The sequence below is a fragment of the Gymnogyps californianus genome, chromosome 12, assembly GCF_018139145.2.
Source record: "Gymnogyps californianus isolate 813 chromosome 12, ASM1813914v2, whole genome shotgun sequence".
NCBI classification, from domain to species: Eukaryota; Metazoa; Chordata; class Aves; order Accipitriformes; family Cathartidae; genus Gymnogyps; species Gymnogyps californianus.
Window position 1 is genome coordinate 2,282,182 of NC_059482.1, and position 13,541 is coordinate 2,295,722.

The 13,541-nt window shown below is 45.1% G+C and overlaps 1 long non-coding RNA gene across 1 annotated transcript; it reads right to left on the minus strand.

Annotated features, from left to right (window-relative positions):
- Nucleotides 1-1,440: 1,440 nt before the first annotated feature.
- Nucleotides 1,441-12,837, minus strand: LOC127021333 (uncharacterized). The gene is made up of 3 exons (XR_007767192.1): nt 12,656-12,837; nt 4,423-4,489; nt 1,441-4,302 (listed from the first exon to the last, which is right to left on the minus strand). It is a non-coding gene; the product is annotated as an uncharacterized LOC127021333 (long non-coding RNA).
- Between the last annotated feature and the right edge of the window lie 704 nt (nt 12,838-13,541).

Here is a 13,541-nt window from a genome sequence, read left to right on the forward strand (position 1 = left end):
AATTAAGTAACCTGAAGATGTTCTCAGTCCAGCAGCGCTGTGCATTACCAAGGACAGAGTGCACGCCTGGAACAAAAAATCTTTTGTCCTTAGGTAGCCTGTGAACTTCCTGAACTCATCCAAGCCTACGAATCAGGAGTTCATCTCTACATGCCACACTGAGGGATATTCATGTCTCCCTTGCCAATGCTCTGTATTACTATGGAGTCATTATATCATCATTTGTATTTCAGAAAGAACTTTCAAACATCTGGTTAGCTTTAAATGCACAAAACCACACGCACGCACCAGTATTTTTCACGTTAATCTGCTTCTCCTGTGGTTATGAGAGAATGCAAGAGCAGATGAACCTCAATGGCTCCTGATTGATGATGGACATTCTGTTTACATTTCAGCTGACAACACTAAGGTATTTCCTCTCCGGCTGCAGCCAAACAACAACAACAAAAAGAGAGAACACCACCAAAACCCCTAATCACAAGTCATGGACTCTGAGCCCACTGTCTCCGGGACACATGAGCTACAGAGGTAATAACATCGCAGCAAGAAATACACAGCATCCTTCATCCATATTCCAAAGGGATGCAGATGGATAACATCATTTGACCTATTGCTTAGAGGCACTGACCTCCGATCTGGAAACCATTTAGCACAATAGAGAAAATTAAACTTGTTTACTCAATTCTATGATAATAGAAGCAAAATGGAATTTGACTGAAAGGCAAGATGGGCACGTTGCAGCCTGCAAAAGAAAATGCTCTGCTATTTTCAGGGACTCTGGGGAGCAGAGCATCACTGGGATCAATCCCCCAGCTTCATCACAATATAGTGTAGCATTGGGTTAGAACAAGAAATCATCACAAGTCACATACCTAACCGGAAAATATTTTTTTCCTGTTTTTACTACTCAAAGCCTAAAATATTTGCTTTCCCAAAATGAAGTATTTCTTTTGGTAAGTGAATAAACAGATTTGGTGGGTGGGGGACTTATCACTCTGCCTCATCAGCGCTGTCTCTTCTGATGGAACACTGGAAACATGACAAACAGGATGGTACCTATGGAGATGTCTTAAGAATCAGACAGATATGAAAGGCAGAGAGAATATACCGAGTTCCCCTTGCCTTGACAAAACCAGTTTGCCTGCGCTTCAGAGCTCCTGGAGCAAGGCATAAAACCACCCTCGATTTCAAAAATTCTTTCTGTAAAGACACCTAAAGATATCTAATAACCAACTGTTTTACTTGACCAGTCTTTCATCTAAATATTATTTTCTGTGTTCTCTAACGAGAGAAAACTCCAAAGCTATACAGCCGGTAATGAGCAGTAGCCCCACGTGCTTCAGCTCCTTTGATGAAGGTACTAGGGAGACAGGAGACAAGGCGGGCTGAGCCAGCACTGCCTGTTGCAATGCTCCAGCCAGCAAGGACATTATCGTGGTTGCAAGTCAATCTCTCCTTTTAATCTCAAGGAACGCCAGTCCTTTCCACTAGAATACAACACGATTTTCAAATGCATTTATTCCTAAAGCTTTGAGTCCTGAAAGGACCATGATATCATCTGTTCTGACCTCCTGCATCACCCCAACCATTACATTTCACCCACTCACCTGGCTCTATAAAGGCCAAGAACTAAAGCCCTTCAATTAAAGCTTCATTTGGGTCCTGGCAAAAGCACCCGTCCCCCATGCACGCAAGCTTGATTTGACAAGCACCAAGAGACAGTAAATCCTCTGCGGCATTCATACTCAGAAACACGTGCTTTGCATCCAAGTTTGAATGTGTTGGGTTTTAGCCTCCAGCTAGGATTCTCACTATATCTTTTCCTTTTGTTTCCAAAATCTTCTCTCTCAAAACGATCAGTGCATAAATATCAAGTCACTTCATTTTTTTTATATATATATAAATTCCGTCGATTAAGAGCTTTTCAATATCTTGCTTTCCCCAGCTCTCAAATAATTTTTCTAGCCCTCTTCCACATTGACTTCTGTTTATTGACATCCTTTTGAAGGGGAAAAAAAAAAAAAGACCAAACGCACAGGGTTTGGAGGGGGAACACAAGGCTCTCCTGCATACAGATCCCAGCATCACGCTGGCCTTTTTTTGCCAGCCTGGTACACTGGGAGCTCATTCTGCCGTTCACAAAGGCATTTATTTCTGCGGCGCAGCCAGCAGTGCCATCGGTACCGCTTGCCTGCCTTGCTCCCAGATGTAGAGCTACATCTGCATCAAAGCACGTTTCATTTCCGCGGGCTGAGCTTACCAAGCCTTCCAGACTACACGGCATTACTTCTTTAGTCACCACTATGCACTTGCCAGCCAAAGCGTGAGCTGTACAAAAGCTTCATCAGCAGTAATTTTATCATGACTTTAGGTCGCCGATGAGATGATGGAATAACAGTGCGCCAAGCTCCACGAAGCCCAACAAGCAACCTCTCATTTCACGAGGGCTCCCCGACGATGACTACTCTTTCAGATGTATCAGCCAATTCTTAATCCATTTGGTGTGTGCGCTTCATCCTGTAAAATGCTAATTGCTTTCTCCAGATACACATCCAGCACTTCAGGAAAACATCCAACTTTATTTCAGCTACCTTTGTCAACCAAATCCTTAAAGAATGAGAAAACTTTTGTTTGACAGTTGACCTCCATTTAAAAAGCATCCACCAAAACCCATGTTTGCCTACAGAACCGCAGCTGGAACAGTTTATTAGTGCTTTCTTCTTCACTACAGGAAAACAGAGCAAGCAATCAAGTAGTGATAATTTACTCAGTTGTGAAGCCCAATCTATCCAAGTATCAAAGGCAACACCTGCTTTTCCCAGTACTTTGCAAGCAGAGAAGCAGAAAACCAGATAAAAGTATCCATCAGTGCAGGGCACTCAGAGCAGAGAATTTGGGACTCCCAAGAGATAATCATCATTCAGTAACAGCTCTCCAGAGGCACAGGCATTAACTGGTAATTGCTTCAAGAACACTCAAAACTGAAAGGTAAAGTCTTCACGTTTCCCTAATGTTGGCCACATAATGCTCTGTTCATTTATCCAGCAAATCCAGCTCTTAATTTAAGTCATAACAATCTATAAACAGACTGCAATTCTTCCACATATTTCTCCAGCCTTTAGCTCTGATGAATAGCCTGAACACACAAACTGGAGTTGCTACAGACAGAAATGAGTTGCTAGGAGTCCGGGCTACCAGTGCCACTCAATTAGTCAACCCAGGCCAGATGCTTTCACTTCTATCCAAGACTTGACCATCAAAGGCTTAGACAAATTACAAGTCTTCCCAACTTGTTTGCCAGTTGCCCACCAAACAACTATAAACATTCAACAAGTCTCTTTGGTGAGTAATCGGAAGAGAATTCGCAAGCGGCCGTGCAAGCGCTCTCAACGTGGATTCTCTTGTGAATATTTATTCGCACAAGTATGCAACGTGATGCTGCTTTCCCACAAATGTTCTTGCCAGCGCAATTTTTGCTCATCTGAAGTGGTTGGGGAATAAACAAAGAAGTGTGGTCAAAAAAATACCAGCAAAGCAGATCAGCAAATTCTAGATGGAAAACTATTCACGGAGGATGATCCCGACCGTGTGACAAGGAATGGCTCGGTGCCTATGCACTACATCTTTTTCCCTGTGTAGGGCAAGAGGACAAATTTGACTCACTCTCTTCTCCCCTCTCTACTTTTGCAGCCACATGCTCATTTATGAGCAGAAATAGAGGTAACATAGTAGTAAATACCAATAAGAAAACATATGATAACTGTCACGTAAATGGGTGAAGCACTTCACACAGTTTAATCGTACAGCCAGAACTCAGCATTGCCATGGGCTCTGTGGTCATCAGAGCATGCCATAACTTCAACGTGATGAAAAGAGATTGGGGATCAGTTCGACAAAAGCATTAAGTATCTCAGACACTTCAGAAATGTGGGATGTCTCAGGTCACACATGGGGCTTTTCCTCCTGACATGCTACATCTGTGATAAGAAACAGCTGGGAAGTCGATTGCTTTTCACAGGCACGGCACTCACAGTTGTGAGAGCACAACCGAAATCAGCAGGGACACCGAGGTCCTTTATCCAGCCCTAATCACGTGCTCCTCGAGCAACGGGAAATAAAGATTCTGGTTTTTGCAAGGCCTCCACATGCCATTCGATTCACTCTGAACAACAACAAAATCCGGTCCCTATTTCCAAGGGCCCCATCACCCGCCAAGTTTCCATGAGCAGAAGCATCTTCTTGCAATTCAAAAAAAATTCGGGACGCCAGTGGGAGGGGGGCAAAAACATGGAGCCCAGTCTCCTGAAAGCAAGATTAAAATGCAGACACAGTACCTATTAGAGCACAAAGACCTTTCTGAAGTGGCACTAAATGCAAAGATAGCACAGACAGCACAAACACGCAATGAAAGGAAAGAAGTACCTGGTGCAGGTGTTCAGGAGATGAATTCACACAGGACACAATCAGCGTGTTGAATCAATAATCCTGCCTGGAAAGAGAGAGGAAAAAGTAATTAATACTTTTTCAAAATTTAAAATAAAGATCTTCCATAACTGAACAAAATAAAGACTAACTTGTTAAAACTTTCAACGCTTATTAAGCACACTTATTCATTAAGAAGTAGAGACCTTGGGTTTGTTTTTTCTTTACACCATGAACTTTTTTCTGTCCTATAAAGGAACAGTTAGTAAGGTTTATAATAAAGATTATTCAGCCTTCTTTTATTCTCCAAAAATATTTTGTTCAAACAAATAAAATGTTTGGAAGAAAAATCTGCAATAGGCTTTAAAAAATCCTATAATGCGAAAGTTTCATGAACAGGCTTCTTCAGCAGCTGGTTCCTTCATGTCAGTACGAAGTCTATCAGGCAATTTCTTGGTAGTACAAACGTCAGCAACAAGCATGCATCCCATTCACTTCACAGAACTCTGCAAAAAAACTTCAGGAAAGACCACTTTTTATTTTGTTTTAATAATCTCAGCATTTAAAAAAAAAAATTCAAACATTTCAACAAACTGAAGGACTAAAAAAAAAAAGGTCCTTATCCATTTGCGATGAGACTGTCTTTTCTTGCCTCTAAAGTGAGCAGACACGAGAGAGAGTTCTCCAGTCCTTGGGGAAGAGCTCGTCACCACCAGGACACGGCATGCTTACCCCATCGCTTCTCCCTGAAGCCCGTGCTGCCAGCTTGTATTGTTTTATCCACAAAAGTCTCCAAACACTTGATGCATCTTTTAAAAGTCTCAACACCCAAAGGCTCACGTGTCAGCAAAAATTTCCGCTATGCCATTAGAATTAAAGAATAAATCCCAAACCACTGGGGTTGCAGAGAAATCCAGAACACAAGTATCGATTTTACCCAGAACCACAGCTGTCAGAAAGCAACCTGAAATACCCCTACATTTATTTATTACAAACCTCATGATTTTTAGCAACCGACTCATGATTTCTAAGCGTGCAGGGTTGGCAGAGCTGCAAATCCTTTTGACTCATAGCGTTCGCGGGGGAATCCCCAACTGGCCTTCGTTCCCCACCCACTCGGGGAGTGCTGATGCAAAGGCGGCTTTTATAAACACGTTCATAAACACGTCTGGAAGAGAACGTGCCTCCCCGTTCATTATGGCCATCAGAGATTTCTTTGTCAGCGTATCTATGGCAAAGCTATTGCACAATAAACAACACGAAGTGTCCCGTTAAAATACGGCCAGTGTTTTGAAATCATACAAAGAATGCTGAAAAGATAAATATTTATGGGGTTTGATGAACTGCAGCGCTGCGCTAATGAAATCAAGACTTAAGAAATGTGCTTGGACTGCCCTTTACCCAAAATGAGTAAGACTTCATCGTAAATATTGCTAGTCAAAGAAGCGATTTATACATTGTCTCAATGGCAGAGAGAGTACACGTGGTACATCAAAGGCTGATAGTGGAATCTTTTAATTGAGCTGCAGTGAGAAATACTAAACCAACTATGCTAACCATTTCCTTCTCCTTAACACGGCCTGGCCAGCAGCAACAAGGTGTGCTGTTGCCATCAGCGCACACACGCAGATGAACACCCAAACTGTGGCTAATCCCAACGAGCAGAGCATTCATTTCAACTCCATTTCCCCTGGTTCGGAGGCTGCCCGAGATGCAGACGTGGAGGAGAGCCCTTTCAGGAAGGTGAGATGACCACCACAGAGATTACACGAGTCGAGCCGAGGAAATCCTCCCGCATTCAGCAATCAGGGATCCCCCTCTTGACCCTGGGATGGTTCAAATCCACACGATCGCAATAGCTTCCACGCCTGATTTTTAATCTCAGTTTAAGGATGGGGAGGCCAGCAGCATTAGGAAGCTAACCCCTCTCATGCCCTGAAAGCGCTCTGAGATTCTGCAGCGCAAGAGTTACAACTGCGAAGCAGCACCAAGTCTCAGCTCCTTTCCAGTGAGCCCTTGCTGTGAATTCACAGGCTGGACTCTTTCGCAGACATCCTGTTTTTCCCACCCTGTAAAATGCTATTCCAGAAATTCCATACAAACGCCTTTCACATTGCATTATATTCCCCCAGCAAAAATAAGCCAGATAAGAAATGCCTGCCTACGAGTGTTATGATCATACTTTTAACACATCTGAACTTCAAAGAGATCAAAGAGAAAAACTGCTCATCCCAGCAAATATTTGCTACAGCCCCTACCTCCAGTGTCTTTCAGGTGTCTGATAAGCAAGTTATGCCATGAAGCACGTGCAAATTAATGGATTCCCCAACCATTCTTAGGTGGCTGATAAGCTGAGCACCGCTGACCTTCTAAACCCCCAAAACGATCAGCGAGCGAGATTAAAAAAAAAAAAACCCAAGACATATGGTAGCACGTTTGAACACAATGGTTTTAAAAGGAAATAAAAGCTCTCTGTAGACTCCACATCCTCTAAATCCATTCTGCAAACAGATAAAAGCCACATTGTAGTCAAGTCTCCACCTAAACAGCTAAAGCAAAATCTAGGTCAGCGTGCTCTCATAGGAACTGATATATTAATCAGTGGCGCTTCCAAAGGGGTTTTTGACTAATGCAGTGTTTTTATATAGGAACTGGCAGCCACCACCTTCTGCAACTCAATACTCTCTCAAAGGCTCAAAGAGCCAAAAGTTACACTTGAAAAGTGCTTTTAAGCTGGTTGGAAAAAACAAGGCTGGCTTTGCCCTTATTCAAAGAGGAAAAAAAAAAAGAAAAAAGAAAGAAAAGATTATGCTATGCGTTGGTCACAGCAGCTCCAACACAGCACCTCCTACCCAGCACTTCCAACCAGAGAGGCGGCCTCTCCTCGCAGGTGATGGCAATCCATTTGCTGAAGGTCCCACAGTAAGTACCTGCAGCCCCAGGAGCGCAGCCCCAGGAGCGGGACTCCCACCTCCACCATAAGCTGCAGGTGTCCTAAGTTTGCGCCGTAACTATTTAAAATGGGAACCAGTCACAGGAAGTTTTCTGTGGCACTTGATTTAAGCAGGACCATCTTTGTTGGCTAGAAATGAAGTTTCTCATCCCAGTTCTTTGGGACTAGGACTCAGGACATGGATCCTCTTGGCTGCATCGAAGGAACTTAACATTTTCTGCTCAAACAGTCCACAGAGACATGTATTAGTTCTGACAATATTTGGTGGAAAAGAATCCAAGGTCCAGTGTGAGCTATTTGCTGCCTCCAGAGAGATGAAGGGAGGCAAACTGGTGGGAGGGGGAGCCTTTTCTATCCAAAACCAAATGCTTTGTCTCCATTCCATTCAGAAGAAGGGGAAAAAAAAAAAGAAAAACCCCTCGTACTAAAAGGTCTTGTTTTCATTCTTTTGTGGAACTCAACCACATTATAAACCTCTATGTTTGTACAGAGCAGATTTTTGTTTTCTGGTCATTTATAACTTTTACTCTGGCATCAGCTCCCACTGCTGAAGCGCAGGTGACACCGCAGGACAGGACACCGAGGGGAGTCCCCAGCACCCTGGAAGCCTGGAGCCAGGAAGGCTTTTCCTCCCTGGCCCTCCAGCCAAAGGGATGAGTTACCTTATTTCCACAAGGACGTAAAAAGCTCTGACGATAAAGACAACTCCCAAATTTTTTTTGGCCTCTATAAAGAGAAAAAAAATTGAAGGCTAACCTTTCCTCTCTCCCCGCAGCCTCACCTCACAAAACCAGGATCCAGCTCCGTCCCATCTGAGCTTTCCACCCTCCTCCCTCTCCCCCAAATCCAGCCCCAAAACCTTTTGGCCCTGCAAAACACAGCTATTGGCCCCAGCTCCCGCACGTACCACAGCACAGCAGCTGCAAGACCTGGGTCAGAGAAAGGCAAGCAAATGGGGATGAGGCGGGGGAAAGAATGACATTATTACCCAATTTTAGCAATTTTACAGCAGCTAGGTGTGCAGATTTCAGTGCCAATTCTGCCTTCCCAGGCCTGGATGGGGCCATCCTCCCACGCTGCCCGGTGGTGGCACGTGCCCTTCACATCCGCATTTTGATTCTGCTTAGGCAATGCCAACAACTTCCAGGGGCTTCCTTGGTCAACGCTTGCTTTGTCACATGCCAAGAAGCAGCTAAAATACGTTTCCTTCAGCGCACACCAATGCCCAGACCGAACAGACGGGAGCCACTGGGGCTCTGTTAAACCCCAGCTCCTGTTTCAGAAAGAAACACTCCCGGCGTGTTGCTTATCTGCACAGCACTGAGATGGGAGTGCTCACCAGAGAGAAACAAGGAAAGAATTGCAAACAGCACCAGCTCAATTATGCACTTCCGATTACAGTCATTTAAGAAAATAAAATAACAAAGTCTTATTATAAAATTGGTCGCGCTGCCTCCACAGATGCCTGACATTGCTCAGGTTCCTACTGAAGGATACAGGTGCTGCTTCAGGCAGCTGCGCCGTCAGCCTCAGGAGACACAGCATGTGGAGGGGCACAACCACTTATGGGCTGCTACCTTATATATGAACAAGAAAAAAGCCCTGAAGGGGTAACATCCCCCAGCCAGCCGCTCTCTGCCCACCAAAAGCAATGATGAAGTGGTTGCATCCGACTTCCCATCCTGTGTTCAGCGAAGGGTTTGGTTTTTCCCTTTGCATCGGTTTTACATCCATGTTGCTGGTTTTATTACCTATATCTCCTTCATTCTTCTAACCCACTATTTTCTCCAGGGGCTGCAATCTCACTGTAAGAGCTATTTATCTCCAAATCCAAATAAAGAACATTTTTAGGCTGTGCCATTGCATGGGAAAGATGCACTTCAAGTTAACAGCTTGAATTAACAAGCCAGTAAAACTTAAAATGACCTTCTTTGTAGTTCTTGGCATTAGAGGAAGCATCAAGTCTTCCGTTTTTCTTTTCTTTTTTTGTTAGCATGGCAGAAGACGGGTGAATAGAGCGCTGCTTATGGTATCAAATGTTCCATTTCATTTTTGCTCTCTAACAAATAGAAGAAAAAAACCCTCTCCTTTCCTAAAAGGACTCCTCTCAGAGACAGGCTTTTACTGAATGATAAACAGTATAATTATATTTTCACTAGGCTGCCCACAAAGAATCAGTATTCAAACTATCCACTGCATCCTTCGCAGCTGAAAAGGCTTTGCAGGGAGAATCAGGGAAAATGGAGAAACTATTAAAATCACATTTCAACAGAATCATAGTATTTCTCAGTACAAGTCCATTAAAGAGATAGACTGATATCTCCATCTCCCGTCGAGATTCTGTTCCTCTATTTATGCAAAATGGAATGCTAATTTACTAGGACTGTGCTGCAATCTAATTCAGAAGTAGACTGCACATTTCCTCCACCCCAATAGCTTAAACCAAGCCCCCCCATGAGTGCAAGATGCTGAGACGGCAGAGGCGCCGCAGACGCACGCTGCTCCCGCATCCCTTCGGTGGGAAGCCTGGCGAGCACCCACGCTCCCCCATCTGCCCCAAAGGACAGCCTAGGCTTTTTGGTGAATGCTCCTGCACATCCTGCAGGCAACTTGATCTCAGCATGGAGAAATGGATCTCAACATCCATTTTTAGAGGCTGCCAGGACTTTGCACCACAGAGGATCAGACATGCTGCTACAGCCTGGTCCCCTGGTTCATCCTATTTTCTTTCCCAGCTGTTAATACTGCACTTCTGTTTTTCACTCAAAGATCTCCAAGCACTTCAAGTGTTACTAAACGAAGTTCTCGGGTGCCAATGCATGATGTATGTACCATCACACCCACTTCACAGACAAGGATAACATTATAAGCCTGGACTACAGTAATGTTTCACTCCATAACACTGGATCAAGTGATGAAATTGGCACCAGTGACATTACCATGAGTCCTACCTTTCCCTCAGAGACAGGACTGGTACCAAGATGTTTCTGCATCCAGCCACGCTCGCTAGCCAAGCCTATCCACTCTCCAGTGCAGGCAGCAACATCCTTGACCAAAGATGGGATTTTTTTTTTCCCCCCCACCTGAAAGACTGTTGTATTTTTAGCTAGTACTGTTGTGAAGGAAACACATACCCTGTAGATAAAGTAGGACAGGTTCAGCAAAATTTTCCAGTTAAAAAAAACCACAACAAAACCAAACTAGTCATTCCTGTCTTCAAAAAGCACTTTCAGAGGACAACCATACCATAGAGAACTCAAACACACACGTGGGTTGCAGCAGCGTTCGTGTTTCCCCTTCCCGTGGCTCCCATGAAAGCCAGTAACTCCCCATTACAGACCTCCGCAGTTTCAGCATTGCCCAACCGCGAGCCCCCACAGCCAGGGCCCGCCGGCCTCCTGCTCTCGGAAGCAGCCCCTGCAGGAACAGCAAACAGCTTCTGCAGCTGCTCGGTGCTTCATGGAAAGTAACTCCTGAGGAAATAGCTTTTTTTCTAGAAAAATATACCCAACTACGGATATAAGCACTTACCGCAGAGGTTCAAGAGTGCAACCATAAATGCCAAGAACCCTAAATCATGCTTTCAAAGCTCTTCAAATACCTAACAGGTGAAGGCAAGCCCTACAACTACATCACCAGAGAGGCTCTCAAAAAAAATCACAGCTCAGCTGCTATCTAATCCTAGAAACATTTAGGCCCTATGGACACTTAAAGCAACTATAAAGATTTCCAGGTATCCAGTATTCTGCTTCCAGTCAGGCAGGATGAATTTTACTTGAGAGAACTCCGCAACTCAATACCTATTTCCAGACTTAATCAAGTCATAATGATCAATACTTTACAGGAGATACCCGGTGAATCAGGACCTGGGTTTCACACAAGTGCAGAGCCCCACGCCCTCTTGCCAAGGACTAAACACAGACATATATAAACTCATAGACAAGCGTGGTTTGGTGGTTTCGTTCCCACCCGCCCTCCCCCACTTCCTTTTTCTCTTCTTTTTATGAAGTGCTGGAAAGATTCACTTTGGAACAGAAAGTCAAGATTCAGGACATTCTGATAACAATCCCATCTGAAAAGGCATATGGCACTTTTTTCTTTAATTAGACCAAAAAGGTGAAGGCATCTGTTTAGCACACAGCCCAAGGGAGTTTATTACTCAATTGTCTATGAGGTGTTTGGTGGTGATGCTCTCAAATGATTGCAGCTGCAACGAGAAGACATTCAGCTGGGTAGGGAAGGCAAGAGAGACTTTCAAACAAAAACGAGGCAAACATCATAGCATCTACTCCAAAGACCATTAAATCCATGGAAGTCTTTCAGACAGCTTCCAAAGATTTTGGATCAGATCCTGAAGCTGCTTTTCATCCACAGTTCACAATGACTTTACTAGAGAGAGAACAAAAAGCCTTTTTGTTCCCATTTTCCAGATGTGGAGACCGAGGAACAGAGAAAGCTGATGCAGAGCAGGTCACAGTGGCAGAGCCTGGGACGGGGTCACTCCAGCACCCCACAAAAAAACACGGCAGTGCAGAGGGGAAACATCAAACAAAACTCATCCTTTTCACAAAGAGCAGTAAGGGTTTGCACTTGTTTTCTTATCACAACACACAAAAGACAATTTTTTTAGTGGAAGAAAGCTGGTGCTCTCCAAGCACGAGCAGAGAAGCGGAAGGTAACATGGTGCATACCAAAGACCTCACATAATTATTTAAGATTGCAGGGGGGCATATTGCCCTCAGTCAAGCTTACAGGTTCACAAGGAGAGGAACAGAAGAGGATAATAGCAACATCTAGCACAATAAAAGCAAGACACTTGGTACATCCACCTGCCAACATCTGAAAGCTATAAAAAAGGGGCTTGTAAGAAATAACATCCAGGCATACCTTTTGATGACACTGAAGAGCACAGGACCAAGAAGGATGAGGCTTTGGGAGAAACGGAGAGGAAAACTGAGAGCTATTTTGCTGCTAGGGAATATCCCTCTGCAACCGGAAGAGTTTCTATATTCTGAGACTTCACAGCCCCAGGGCTGAAAGACTGGCACCAAATATTGCTCAAAACAAGATGGGGAAGGAACAAGACAAGCTTTGCATCCGAGACAGCTATAATCTCTCCTAACTCAGAGCAGGCAGCACAGTAGCTTAACTGAACCAAGAGGGAGCTAAACCAAACCACAGCTCAGCCTCCCACCCACACACACCCACCAGTAAATTGCAAACCATTAAAATCAAATAAAGGCAACTCAGGGACACAGAGGAGAGAGACACCACACCAACCTGCTGAGCTCAGAGGCTGCTGCTCAGGAAGGAAAGGACAACACTGGAAGATGCCCGGGGCTCTGGCCAGGTCCCAGAAGAGGTGGTGGCAAAATTTCCAAGGTCAGCATCAGCCCAAGCATAGCACCTTGCAACCCAAAATCCAGGAGGTCAGGAAGATCTGTGCAGCCCCCCAGGAAGGGGAGGTTCACCACCTCTCCTCCAACTCCCTTACTGTCCCTAGCAAGCTATTAAATGAGAACTAAAACCCCAGCTCCAAGCAGCACCTTCCCCAGAAACTCACCCCAGCTCCAGAGAGGGGAACCCGTACTTCGGGGTAGTTTTAAGCCCGCTGCCAGGTGGGGAGGCTGGGCTGACTGGGCTGACTGGGCTCTCCCACCCTCTTAATCTCTCTCAGCTGCCCACAGCCACCGATTGCCCCAGCTGGGGAGCTCCAGGCCACCCTGCGGCCGGGGCAGCAGCAGAGCTCTCAGCGGGGAGGAAAGCAAAAGCAGCACCCGAGCGAGGGCTGGTACCTCCTGCAGAGCACCGCTGAGCCTGGCTGCTCTCGTGCCTGTGGGCACCCACTCCTAAGAGTCGTGTCACGACTTGTGTTTCAGCAGTGCTCCCTCTCTGTTCTTCATATGGATGATTTCCTTCCCCCCATCATATCTGCTTTGCTCTGGGAGCCTAAGCGACATCAGAGCAACTCCTAGAGCCCCTTGCACACTGAGCAAGCAAGGTGCGAGGGGCTCTTACAAACACTTCTGCAAACCCTGGCTAAGAGGGGTGGGTGTCTTCATCACACGTGCTGCTAAAAGCTACGACAGTCCTTCCAGAGCATGCCGTGGGAGCGCGTGCATTCATATACTGACCCGAACAACAGACCAGGATGCAAAAAGTACAG